General features: G+C 51.1%; 1 protein-coding gene and 1 long non-coding RNA gene across 2 annotated transcripts in view; one reads left to right on the forward strand and one right to left on the reverse strand.

Moving 5' to 3' along the window:
* The window catches only part of LOC147018873 (uncharacterized), a 405228-nt gene that overhangs the window by 58737 nt on the left and 334145 nt on the right, over positions 1-12346 (forward strand). The gene's annotated exons all lie outside the window — the stretch shown is intronic.
* LOC147018875 (uncharacterized) overlaps positions 1005-12346 on the reverse strand; it is a 13285-nt gene continuing 1943 nt past the window's right edge. The window contains exon 3 of the long non-coding RNA XR_015062562.1: positions 1005-2889. This is a non-coding gene — a long non-coding RNA (uncharacterized LOC147018875). The remainder of the gene's footprint in view (positions 2890-12346) is intronic.

Here is a 12346-nt window from a genome sequence, read left to right on the forward strand (position 1 = left end):
AGTCAGGGAGTGGATGGAGGGGGAACACACACCAGAAACAGACTTAACCATATGCCACCAGGATTTGGAGGAGGGAGACAGGTTTGAGAGTTCAGATTTGAGATTAGAAGTATGTTTTCTGGCTCTCCTGAGGGTAGACACACACTCGTTCTGTGCTTTGTGGAAGAAACTGAGATTGCTTTCAATAGAATTTGCCTTCCAGAAGGTGAAGGCAAGTTGTTTGAGGACAACTGCCTCGCCACAAGCTTCAGTGTACCATAGGCGGGAGGAAGGGTGGGACAACTGAAGACGAGATTGGATAAATCTGTGCAGGAGAGGGAAAGTGGGCTTGTTTGTAGATCCAAGGTAGGCTTGGTTGGGATTCCAAACTGATGCTTCATACTCGAGTTTGGGACATACCAATGCCTTGTATGTTGCTACCTTAACTTTTGTTTCACATTTGGTTAGGTTTCTGCTTGTAATGTACTTTTGATCGGTGCGAACTTGTTTGCACTTTTACATCGTAAGCTTTGTTCCATTGACTTGTCCAACCAATGGCAGTGTTGTGGGTGTTTTTTTTTTCTGGTTTCTAGCCAATCATTTTGCCCCACACTACGATCAGGCTCTTGGACCTCCTCCTCAATGGACGAGCGTGGAGGAATGCTAAAACTGAAGTGTGAAATTGGCCCACTGGTGATACGCCATTTCTTGTGTATTATTGAACTTGTGACTCTTTTCACCTGCACTCAAGCTTAACAGCTTAGGGACAGCACTCAGACTGGACAAAGTCATCAACCTTTAGTGGTGAGTAGAAGTCGATAACTCGATTTTCTTTGTCCTTATGAATCCCAGGATTTTTTTTTGCATCATTCATAACATTATTCACATGATAATTCCATGTCATGTTGCTTGATAGGTTTATACCAAGGTAATGGCTCTGCTGAATGGATGCAAGGTTTACTCTAATCATGCAGTCCTAATCACTGGTCTAACATGAAACTATGAGATTAAAAAGAAAAAAGTCATTTCATCTTGAATTGCACAAGTTTATTTTTCATTCGATGGATTTTGCTTGGGGAAATTCTACAATATGGAAGGGCGAGAACACCCAAAAGACCCAGACAACTTTGGTTGTTTATATATTTAGAACCACATATGATACGATACCCTTTGGTTTATATGATGCAGAAATTCATTAAGTTTTCAGCACGCTATCAATACACTTCAATATGAGCTCCATTTGTTACGTGCAGGACATCAAGGCAGTACATGAGTTCTTGTCATCTTAAGCTCGCCATGTTTGCATCCATCAGTGTGCATGCAGCTGTGATCCGAGAACGAAGATCCTGCAGGTTTTCCACCTTGGTGTTGTAAACATCTTTGACAACCCCCTACAGACAAAAAGTCAAAGGGGTTTGTCTGGTGATCATGGTGGCCAGGCAATTGGTCCGTCTTGGTCAATCCAGTGACCTGGAAATTTTTAATTCAGGATGGCTCAAACTACAAAGGCTCAAGGAGGGGGAGTGCCATCCTGTTGTAAAATGATATTGGGTTGCAGGTCTTCAATTTGTGGGAAGGCAAATCCTTCCAGCATGTTCATGTAAATTGTTGAGGTCACTGTGTCCTCCGCAAAGAAAAACGGGCCCACCAAGCGGTCTGGAGAAGGCCACACCACACATTGACCTTTGGACTGTAGTATATGTGTTCAATAACTACGTGGGGGGGTTTCAGAGCCACAGATCCTCACATTGTGCCGGTTGACCTTCCCCGATACATGAAAGCAAGCTTCGTCTGTGAACATGACCTTTTTCAGGTAATCTTCGTCATCCTCAATCCGACTGCTGAACATTTCCAAGGCAAATGCCTTGCGTTTGAGTCTGTCATTTGGTTTGAGTTCCTGCAGATTCTGCACCTTATAGGCATAAAGGTTCAGTGTTTTATGCAAAATCCTGTGTACAGTGGTGGTTGGTAGTCACATTTCTCTGGATGCAAGTCTGATTGATTTTCTGGGACTTTGTTGAAATGATTCACACACTCGTTCAACATCTGCACTTGTGCCTGGTCGACCGGTACTTTTCTGTTTCTTCCAACTTCCGGTCTCGTTAAACCTCTTGTACCACTCTCTTATACGAGTCTGCGATGGCGGATTCCTTCCATACCTTGAACAGATATTACACTGAACTTGCTTGTCGGATCTCGTCTCGATGAACCATTGCACTAAGCTGCACTAAGCTTTCTCCTGTGGAGTTTCCATTTTCTTTTACATAATACCACCAGACCTGAACAGAAATAAACTTTTATGAGTTTCTGTAACATATAAAACAAAGTGTATAGTATCATTTGTGGTACGAAATATATATTAACAACCAAAGTTGTCCAAGTCTTTTTGGAACACCCATTAGATTGAGAAGAAAAACCTAATGGTCAAGATGAGGGGAGGGAGTTAGGATTGGGGAGATAAGGAAAGAGAATGAAGTATTGGAAGAGGTGAGGAGAAAATGGGAAAGAGTTGGAGGTGTAGGAGTTAAGGGGGAAGGGCTGGTTAAAATTCCACTGTTTTGTGATGAATCATTCATGACTTTAGGAACTACTTTGTGGATTTATAACGAGCCAAAACAAAGATACATCTAGAAGTTTAAGTGTACAAGACAAATTTGTTCTGTTTGTTCCAAGAAAAACATCTGCACATATTTGTACGTATATGGTGCATTTCACAGTAGATTGGACCACTAGTAGATTATAAAGTGTGTGAAGACTTGATTACTATAAAGTATAATGAAAGGCCTTGTGTGTTTTAGTGATAGGAGGGTACTATTTCTGTGTGTGTCACAATCTTGTGTGCCAACAGGCTTTCTGTAGACCAAATCAGCAGGTTGATCCGCTCCGTTTTCTTGCAAGCTTTTGTGGTACCTGTAGGAATAGCAGTGAGGACGGCGTGCTGTAAGATTCACAGGGTGATTATGTGAGTCATCTCATAAAATGAATGCCTAGATACCACTCAGCAAGTCCGATTGATGCAAATAAAGCAGAATTTTCACTGATTAATCACATTGGTGGTTGAGAATTTGGAATCTGGCTGGACTGAGTATATAAAATATCAATATTCCTAACGACATGTACGTGGCTTTGGCGAGTCTTCACTTGGTGGTTTTGCTTGTGCTGTATTAATGGCGTTAGTAACTTCTGCTTTGAACTGTAGATGTTGTGTGACAACAAGCATGGATCTGTTCACTCTTTTCAGTAACCGTGCCTCGGTTTCAAAAGGCAATTTAATCATCCATGTTCTTCCCACCTTGAAACCACAAGCTCTTTTATCCTTCAGATATGCGGCTCCAAAAGGACCTTTTTGTATGTCAAATCTAACTGTAAATTGTGAAATCTGCTTGTATGTTTGACTTCGATGCACTCTTGAACCACTGAGTGAAATCGACTGATGGTTGTACTCGGGGTGTGCACAGGAAAGCCTCTATGTTCGGTGGTAGGGGGTGTATTATAAGTCGTACTAAAATATGCTAATTCTGGAGGATTTATCTCATCGAGAAGGACGGTTTATTCACTAGTGGACTAGACAAACACAGAATAAATGTTACACTATTTGAGAGGGCATGGAGTTTACCTAACATTCATCAATAAAAACGAGAAAGCATCATCTCAAAATGCAAAGCCCGCCTGCGTCCACTTTATACTTTGATCCAAACTTGACGGCCTTCTCGCATTAATGCGTGGTGGACAGGCTGACAAGGCCATGCTATTCCTACTCACTGTGACTTGGCCTTTGACATTTGACCTAATTGCTAATTAGTCTTCATATTCTCATAATAAGGGATTTTTTGAAAGTTTGATGACAAAAGCTCAAATGGTTAAAAAGTGCTCTGGAGATGCAAACACACGCACCTGATTTTTCTTCATTTTCTGTTCCAAACAATTCTATCACTCTATACACACACACACACACACACACACACACAAACACACACACACACACACACACACACACACACACACACACACACACACACACACACACACGATTGCAAAACCCCGTCTCCCACTGCGTGTGTAGACAGGTTAAAAATTCTGTACATAGTGAACTCCATTGTCTTGGTTATAAAAACTGTATATATATATATATATATATATATATATATATATATATATATATATATATATATATATATATATATATATATATATATATATATATATATATATTGTTGTGGTTGACGAAATTCACAAACCACCATTCAGGTCCCTTAGGTGAGATATCTCGGTAAGTATATGTGTAGTTAGGCCCAAACCCGTTGTCTAGAGGGAATAAATGTCATTCATGAGGGCTGCGACTCTTCAGGATAGCCGTTTTTCTTTTACTATCTTTATTTTGGACCAACCGCCATTATTACCACCACCAACCACGTCTCAACAGCCATCACAACAACAACCACCAACCACAACGCCGCTTCACCACAACCGCCACGACCTTTACCGTCACAACTCGCCACCATCACATCACCGTCATCTCGCGCCACTCGTGGGCACCGATGCTGGACTCGTGTAGAGCGCGCACCGAGCAGCGTGTTCAAAAGCATCGCGGACTTTCCGCAGAAAAACGGATCAAAAACGACTCACGCCCACTTTTGTTCCGTCCAATCGGTGAGCGAGGGGCGATTTGGCCCCGCCTCCAGGGCGTTGGAGGGCGGTCGCTATATGCAAATTCATGGATCAAAAAGCATTCACGCCCACTTTTCCTCGGGCCAATGGGGAGCGAGCAAGAGAGGTGAAAGGTCGGAGGCAGAGGGTCAAAGATGAAGGAGCGAGGCCATGGGGGATATAAGGGGCCGCGTTCGTCAGTCGAGGCAGTTCAGTTCGCAGGAGGAAGAGTTGAGTTGGAAGCGGAGGAAGAGTTCGAAGTTGAGAAGCAGTTCGGAGTGCAGTTGGGAGTTCGCGGAGTCGGAGTGAAGAGGATGGAGCTGTGGAGAGGCGGCGGCGGCGAAGGCGGACAAGGGGGTGCTCGCGTCGGATTCGGGGAACTGCGGAGAGAAAGGCCGGCGGCGCGACCGAGGTCGTGGTGGAGACGCTCGTCGCGGGACCCGAGATTCTTCTGAAATCCTCCTTTCCCCGAGCATCAGCAACCCCCTCCTGTTTCCCCCCCGCGCTGAGATAGTGCGACAAAAGGGGGCCCCCTTCCCACCCCCTACCAGACACTGTCCACGAGGCCCGCGGAGTTGAGGCACCACCGCCGCTCCGCGTCTCATCATCAGACGGGTAGGCCCGACACGGTCTCGGCCCCAGGCTCGCCTACCCCCTCATCCTGGAGGGGGTTCTCTTTTCTTTTGCTTTGGGAATATGTGTTGTCGGCGCCGTCTGTGAAGTAAAATTGTATAAGTGTTGCCGAGTGCCCGGTAGTCGGATAGATCTGCATTGTCGCATTTGCTTTTTGTCTTCTTCTTTTCCATGTGCTTTTGGTGGAATTGTATATGTGTGCTTTCCGTTCATCGCGAAATAAATGTGCTTATTGTTGAACTGTTTTCCCGCTTCGCTTCGTCATTTCTTTCATTGAATCCCCATCTTGCTTCACGTAAAGGGTTGGTCGTGGGCTAAGACGCCCGATAATTAATCGAACCGTCGAGGCCGACGAATAACACCGCTCGGTTATCCCGATAGTACGGAACGGGTCGCTTAAGTGGCCCGTGTCCGAAGTCGACCTGCGGCGAGGTGCGATCGCCCGGTCTACCCTCCGTGTGGGTACTTAGGTAGGTCGAATTTGGCGAGCAACCCTATCCCACGCGGGGGCCGATTGGCTCGATCGCGGTGAGACCGAAAGGTCCACCCGTGACTGGTTCCCGGCGTTAGTCCGAGAGGGTCACGACTGGATTGTCCGTCCGGTGGGCGACGTGCCGCGATTCGAGTTACGTGGCCGTTCGCACGCCGGCGGGCGCGAATTCGCAACACTGGTGTCAGGAGTGGGATATAAACCCATCGCCCTCCTCGCGGCACTGGTATCGGAGAACGGGACAACGGGCTCTCCTGTCTCCAATTAAATTCACGGGAATCGGTCCAGGGGTGAGAGAAGCGACCCCCGATTCCCTCCAAATTACGAGCGATTCAAATTAACCCTTTAAGAGAAGCAAGATGGCGTCTCAAGGCGAGCGGGAGCCGGGGGTATTAGAAATGGATGTAGAATGGGTAGAATCCATGGTCCAGGATGGAATCCCCGTGCAGGAAATGTTGATTGTGCAGGAACACGGACTCGCCCAACTGAACCCAGAGCCCGAAATGGGTGCGGCAGCGGCCGCGGTGTATGTCACCTCCCCTCCCCCTCTCCACCAAAACCCTTCCCCGACCCCTGCCGAAACGGCTCACCCAAGCGCACCCGACATGGCCCAGCTATTCACCATGCTGGCACAAATGAATGCGGAAATGACAGCGAAGATGAATGCGAACATGAACAAGGAAATGGACGAAGTGAAAACGAGGATGGATGCGAATACACAACAAATAAATGCGGATATGAAAGACGAAATAAAAAGCATGAACGAAAAGATGGATGCAAACGCAAATGAATTTATAAACGAAATGAAAAGCATGGGCAAGCAAATGAGGGAAGAAACGAAAAAGCTCCGGGGTGAGACGCAGAACATGGGCCGATGCCTGCAGGCGGGCATGAAGGCCGTGACCAAGGAGATAAAAATGGCGACTCCACGTGTGGGAGCAAACGAGCTGGAAGGGGGTGCAATGGCTGTCGGGCCCGCGGTGGAGGCGGGTAACAAAATAATTCGGGGGACGTGTTGGGCGAGGGTCGTGACTGTGACCGAAAGGGAAAAATTAAATGGGGAGACCAAAACGTGTGAGACGAGACACGAGGTGACGACAAGGGAAATAATAATTGAGACAAGGGAGGTAAAGGGTGAAGAGGTGACTGAGTTGGCAGAGACACGGGAGATGGGAACGATAGAGGGAAGACTGCACGATGAAGACGGGGTAAGTGACGCACACACACACACACGGAGGTAGTGGAGGATAATGGGGGTGAGCTCGCGGAGTGTGTGGGGACCCAGTGCGAGCACCTGGATGGCCTCCTCCAGGAACGAGGGGAGGGAGTATGCCCCCTTGAGGCGAGTCACGACCAGGTGAGTTCGGTCGTGCTTTGCGAGGTTGAGAGGACGGGTGCTGTGGACAGGTGCACGCCGAGCTTGGGGGGTATAGAGGCCCCGGAGACCCTTGTGGGGACACGAATCCCCAGTGTGGTTGTCCCTGTGTGTGTGGTGCAAGGTGTGAGTGCGTGCCCGTGTGTCGAAGCGACCCCGTGTGTGAGTGGTGTGGTGGCGATGGTGCCGGAGTGTGTGCTTCCCAGCACGCCGTGTGTGGATGAGGCACCGCGGGTGAGTGCCCCCGCGTGTGTGGGTGAGGGACCGTGTGTGAGTGAGGCCGTGTGTGGATGAAACGGCCAGTGTAGATGAGGCACCGCGGTTGAGTGCCCCCCGCGTGTGTGAGTGAGGAACGGTGTGTGGATGAGGCACCGCGGGTGAGTGCCCCCGCGTGTGTGAGTGAGGCACGAGTGAGTGGAAGGCCGCGAGTGAATGGAGCACCACGTGTGAGTGGTATGGGTTATGCAAGGGAGACCGTGTGTGTGAGAGAGCGGTATGTGAGGGAGATGTCGGTTGGCATGCGGGAGCACGCAGCCGCGTCTCCCGGTGTGAATGTAATGGTGAGGTGTGTTAGCGTCGTGACACGCGGGAGTGCGTGTGTGGAATGGAGACTACGACGGCGACAGAAGAAAGAAAGCCGAGTAGCGGCTGTAGTTGTTTCGGGGACCGTGCCGGGTTCACCCAGCAGTGAGCACGAGGTCCGTGCTGTGCAACGCACGAGGCCCGCACGTGCTCGCTTGCGAGAGTGAAGTCCCGGTCCGGAAACCCCAGCGGTGGATTTGCCGATCCCGCGGACGGACAAAGTTTAGGCAGGATTCGGATTTGGACCGGACGGGTTCTCCACGCGATCGTGTGTGTTAAGCTCCAACGGGCAAAGCACATGTGTTCGCGTGGGGAACCCCTCGAGACGTGGGGCTTGTTTTTTTTTATGCGCACGGTGACGTCATGGCTGCACGTGGGGTTGGAATCCAGCAGGAGGGGTATCCCTGCCGGATGGTACCGTCCAAGGAGGGACGAGGTACACGTGCAGCTGCATGACGTCACGGGCAGGTGCAAAGTGCGCGAGTTGCCGCGCTGGTGCTGCGCATGGAGGAAAAAAAAAAAAGCAAGCCTCACTTTCGGGTGCACAGGATTCCTGGGCAAGGGGTGGAAGACCCCCTTACCCTGGGCACAGGATGGAAACTAGTTAGGGGGAAGGGTTAGCTTAGCTAGACCGACTCCATGGGGCAGGGGTAAGTCCTCATGGAGTCCGTGGAATGGATTAGGTAGAGGGATTTAGTGAGCTTTAGGTTGGGAAATAAAATGATTTATTTGGAGACAGTGACAGAACAGTGAATGTGTTGTGGGGACGTAGCTTAGCTACGTAGTGTTAAAAGGAACGTGCTGTAGTTTAAGGGACGACGTGGGAGCACGAGTTAGTTAGGGGATGTAGTTAGGAGGATGGCAGTGTTCAGCGGTGTGTGTGTTGAAGAGTTGGTGAGTTGTGAGGTGAGCACTTGTTGAGTGAGTGAGGCCAGCGGGTCTGTGTGAGTGGAGCGAATGGGGAATGCATGGTGCGATGAGTGATTGGGGGGAGGAGTGACTCCCGCCCAAGGGACCCCCGGGGTCAGTGTAGAGTGAGTTAGCTGGGTTAGTCAAATTAACAAAAATGGAGGTCGTTTTGTTGTTGGTGGGGAAGTAGGCTCGAAACCCGTTTGGAGGGGTGCAGGAGCCCTGTTGACGGGCTGGGAGCGTGGCTGCGAAAGGTGAGTATCGCTGAGTGGGTACCCCGGGCACCAGGCTAGTCGGCCGCGGTAGGCCATGGGCCCATGGGGGGCCGGGATAGCGTAGTGGGCACGGGTGCGCCTGCTTGGTGCGAGGGCCCGGGGCGCCATTAGCCGCGTAGGCAGTGTTGTGGGCAAGGGTGACCCTCGGAAAGGGGCCTGGGAAGCCAGCCTGCCACGTGTGCGTTTCAGGGGAGGTGCCAGGGGGGGCACTCCCCGGTGTTAGGGAGCTGGTAGGCTCGGAGGCAGTGTACTGCCCGGGGGTGCCATCGTCGGAGAATCGGCAGAGGGTCGTGCCTGCCAAAGGGGGCCACGTGTCCCAGCCAGGAGACCGTGTGAGGGCACGGAGAGAAAATTGGGGGGGCGAGGCCCGAAATTGTGAGGACACCAACACAGGCGACGGGAATCTGGGTTGTTAGAACCAATAGTTTAAGCGAGAGGCGCTTGTTGAAAGCCCCGGGGTGGTTTAACAGTTAAATGGTTAGGGTAGATTAGGAGATGTACCCCTCCGCACCATCCATCCCCTCGCTGTCGTTGTGGGCCGCTGGACCCACTTTGGTTATAGATCACCGAACTCTGGGGAGGCCATTCTGAGGCTTGAGTTGGGCCTCGACACAGGACGTTAGCTCTCCCTTGTTCCCCTCCGGGAAGGGAACGTAGGGGCTCGGAGTAGGCTAGGTGACAGGATAGGTTAGCCGAACAAAGACGATAAAGGGGGTTAGGGGACGATTTATAGTGGGGAAGTAAAAATAAAAACAACAAAAAAATAAGTTGGGGCTAAATTGGGGTTTGACAAATTAAGGGAGTGGGTATGTACAGTGACAGGCAAAGGCGATAGGTGGGAGGGAGACAGGTAGGTAGGTCCGAGCCCGCCTTCCAAGTGGCCAGCACCACCGCACTCCCTCCACCAACCTCCACGGAACGGCAAAGGCTGGCCAACTTCATCTGCAGCTGCTGTGCTGCAAGGCCTGTGCCGGCTGGATCGTCTGCAGCTGCTGTGCTGCAAGGCCTGTGCCGGCCAGTTCATCTGCTGGCTGTGTTTTTCTTCAAGGCCTGTGCTGGCCAGTTCGTCTGCCGGCTGTGTTTGCCTGCAGCGGCCTCCTTCTTCTGCGGTCTGTGTTTGCCTGCTGCCCTTGCCATGCCATGCCCACTGCCCATGTTCACCAGCCCCGTTCAATTTTTGCTTTGCCCCCCCCTGTTCATTTCCATGTGCGCCAGGATCCGCAAGGCAACAGTTTGCAAGCTGCAAGAACTGCCCTGTTGGCAGCTACAACACGGGCCTGCAGTGGCGGCCCGTGCACCGTGTTTGTGTTCATCCATCCATTCGTGTGTTCATTGCGTGTGCCACTTGAGCTGGCACGGAGACTACGTTTGTGCAGCCCATGCACCGTTGTGGTTCACTGCGTTCAGTTCAAAAGGGAAGGCCTTGGACTGCGTGTGAGCAGCCAGCCACGTTCCCTGTCACCTGCATTGTTTTGAGCCAGAGACTGCATGCGAGCAGCCTGGCTCCCTGCTAACTGCGTTTCTTTTGCAGAGTTCATTGATCCTGGGCCATGGTTTAGTGTAAAATTTGTAAGTTAAGGTTAAGATGTACTGTAAATATGAGTGCGCCCCCGGCATGTTTGTCTTAGCGCCGGCAATTTTATTTAAGTCGTCCGTGTGAGTGAGTTTGTTTAGGTAGTTACGCAGCCCTTAGGTTATTTATTTTGGGGACACGAATACCATGAATGTCGCACTCAGGGATCCGTAGGTAAAATGTACTAGGGGAAAACTACACATGATGGCACACGAAAATTTGACGACTCGGGACGAGTCTGTAAAAAGGGGAGGGGGTAGTGTTGTGGTTGACGAAATTTACAAACCACCATTCAGGTCCCTTCGGTGAGATATCTCGGTAAGTATATGTGTAGTTAGGCCCAAACCCGTTGTCTAGAGGGAATAAATGTCATTCATGAGGGCTGCGACTCTTCAGGATAGCCGTTTTTCTTTTACTATCTTTATTTTGGACCAACCGCCATTATTACCACCACCAACCACGTCTCAACAGCCATCACAACAACAACCACCAACCACAACGCCGCTTCACCACAACCGCCACGACCTTTACCGTCACAACTCGCCACCATCGCATCACCGTCATCTCGCGCCACTCGTGGGCACCGATGCTGGACTCGTGTAGAGCGCGCACCGAGCAGCGTGTTCAAAAGCATCGCGGACTTTCCGCAGAAAAACGGATCAAAAACGACTCACGCCCACTTTTGTTCCGTCCAATCGGTGAGCGAGGGGCGATTTGGCCCCGCCTCCAGGGCGTTGGAGGGCGGTCGCTATATGCAAATTCATGCATCAAAAAGCATTCACGCCCACTTTTCCTCGGGCCAATGGGGAGCGAGCAAGAGAGGTGAAAAGTCGGAGGCAGAGGGTCAAAGATGAAGGAGCGAGGCCACGGGGGATATAAGGGGCCGCGTTCGTCAGTCGAGGCAGTTCAGTTCGCAGGAGGAAGAGTTGAGTTGGAAGCGGAGGAAGAGTTGGAAGTTGAGAAGCAGTTCGGAGTGCAGTTGGGAGTTCGCGGAGTCGGAGTGAAGAGGACGGAGCTGTGGAGAGGCGGCGGCGGCGAAGGCGGACGAGGGGGTGCTCGCGTCGGATTCGGGGAACTGCGGAGAGAAAGGCCGGCGGCGCGACCGAGGTCGTGGTGGAGACGCTCGTCGCGGGACCCGAGATTCTTCTGAAATCCTCCTTTCCCCGAGCATCAGCAACCCCCTCCTGTTTCCCCCCCCGCGCTGAGATAGTGCGACAAAAGGGGGCCCCCTTCCCACCCCCTACCAGACACTGTCCGCGAGGCCCGCGGAGTTGAGGCACCACCGCCGCTCCGCGTCTCATCATCAGACGGGTAGGCCCGACACGGTCTCTGCCCCAGGCCCGCCTACCCCCTCATCCTGGAGGGTGGTTCTCTTTTCTTTTGCTTTGGGAATATGTGTTGGCGGCGCCGTCTGTGAAGTAAAATTGTATAAGTGTTGCCGAGTGCCCGGTAGTCGGATAGATCTGCATTGTCGCATTTGCTTTTTGTCTTCTTCTTTTCCATGTGCTTTTGGTGGAATTGTATATGTGTGCTTTCCTTTCATCGCGAAATAAATGTGCTTATTGTTGAACTGTTTTCCCGCTTCGCTTCGTCATTTCTTTCATTGAATCCCCATCTTGCTTCACGTAAAGGGTTGGTCGTGGGCTAAGACGCCCGATAATTAATCGAACCGTCGAGGCCGACGAATAACACCGCTCGGTTATCCCGATAGTACGGAACGGGTCGCTTAAGTGGCCCGTGTCCGAAGTCGACCTGCGGCGAGGTGCGATCGCCCGGTCTACCCTCCGTGTGGGTACTTAGGTAGGTCGAATTTGGCGAGCAACCCTATCCCACGCGGGGGCCGATTGGCTCGATCGCGGTGAGACCGAAAGGTCCACCCGTGA

This window comes from Eptatretus burgeri, chromosome 10 (assembly GCF_056783735.1).
Source record: "Eptatretus burgeri isolate ZD-2024b chromosome 10, Ebu_testis_v1, whole genome shotgun sequence".
Lineage (NCBI taxonomy): Eukaryota > Metazoa > Chordata > Myxini > Myxiniformes > Myxinidae > Eptatretus > Eptatretus burgeri.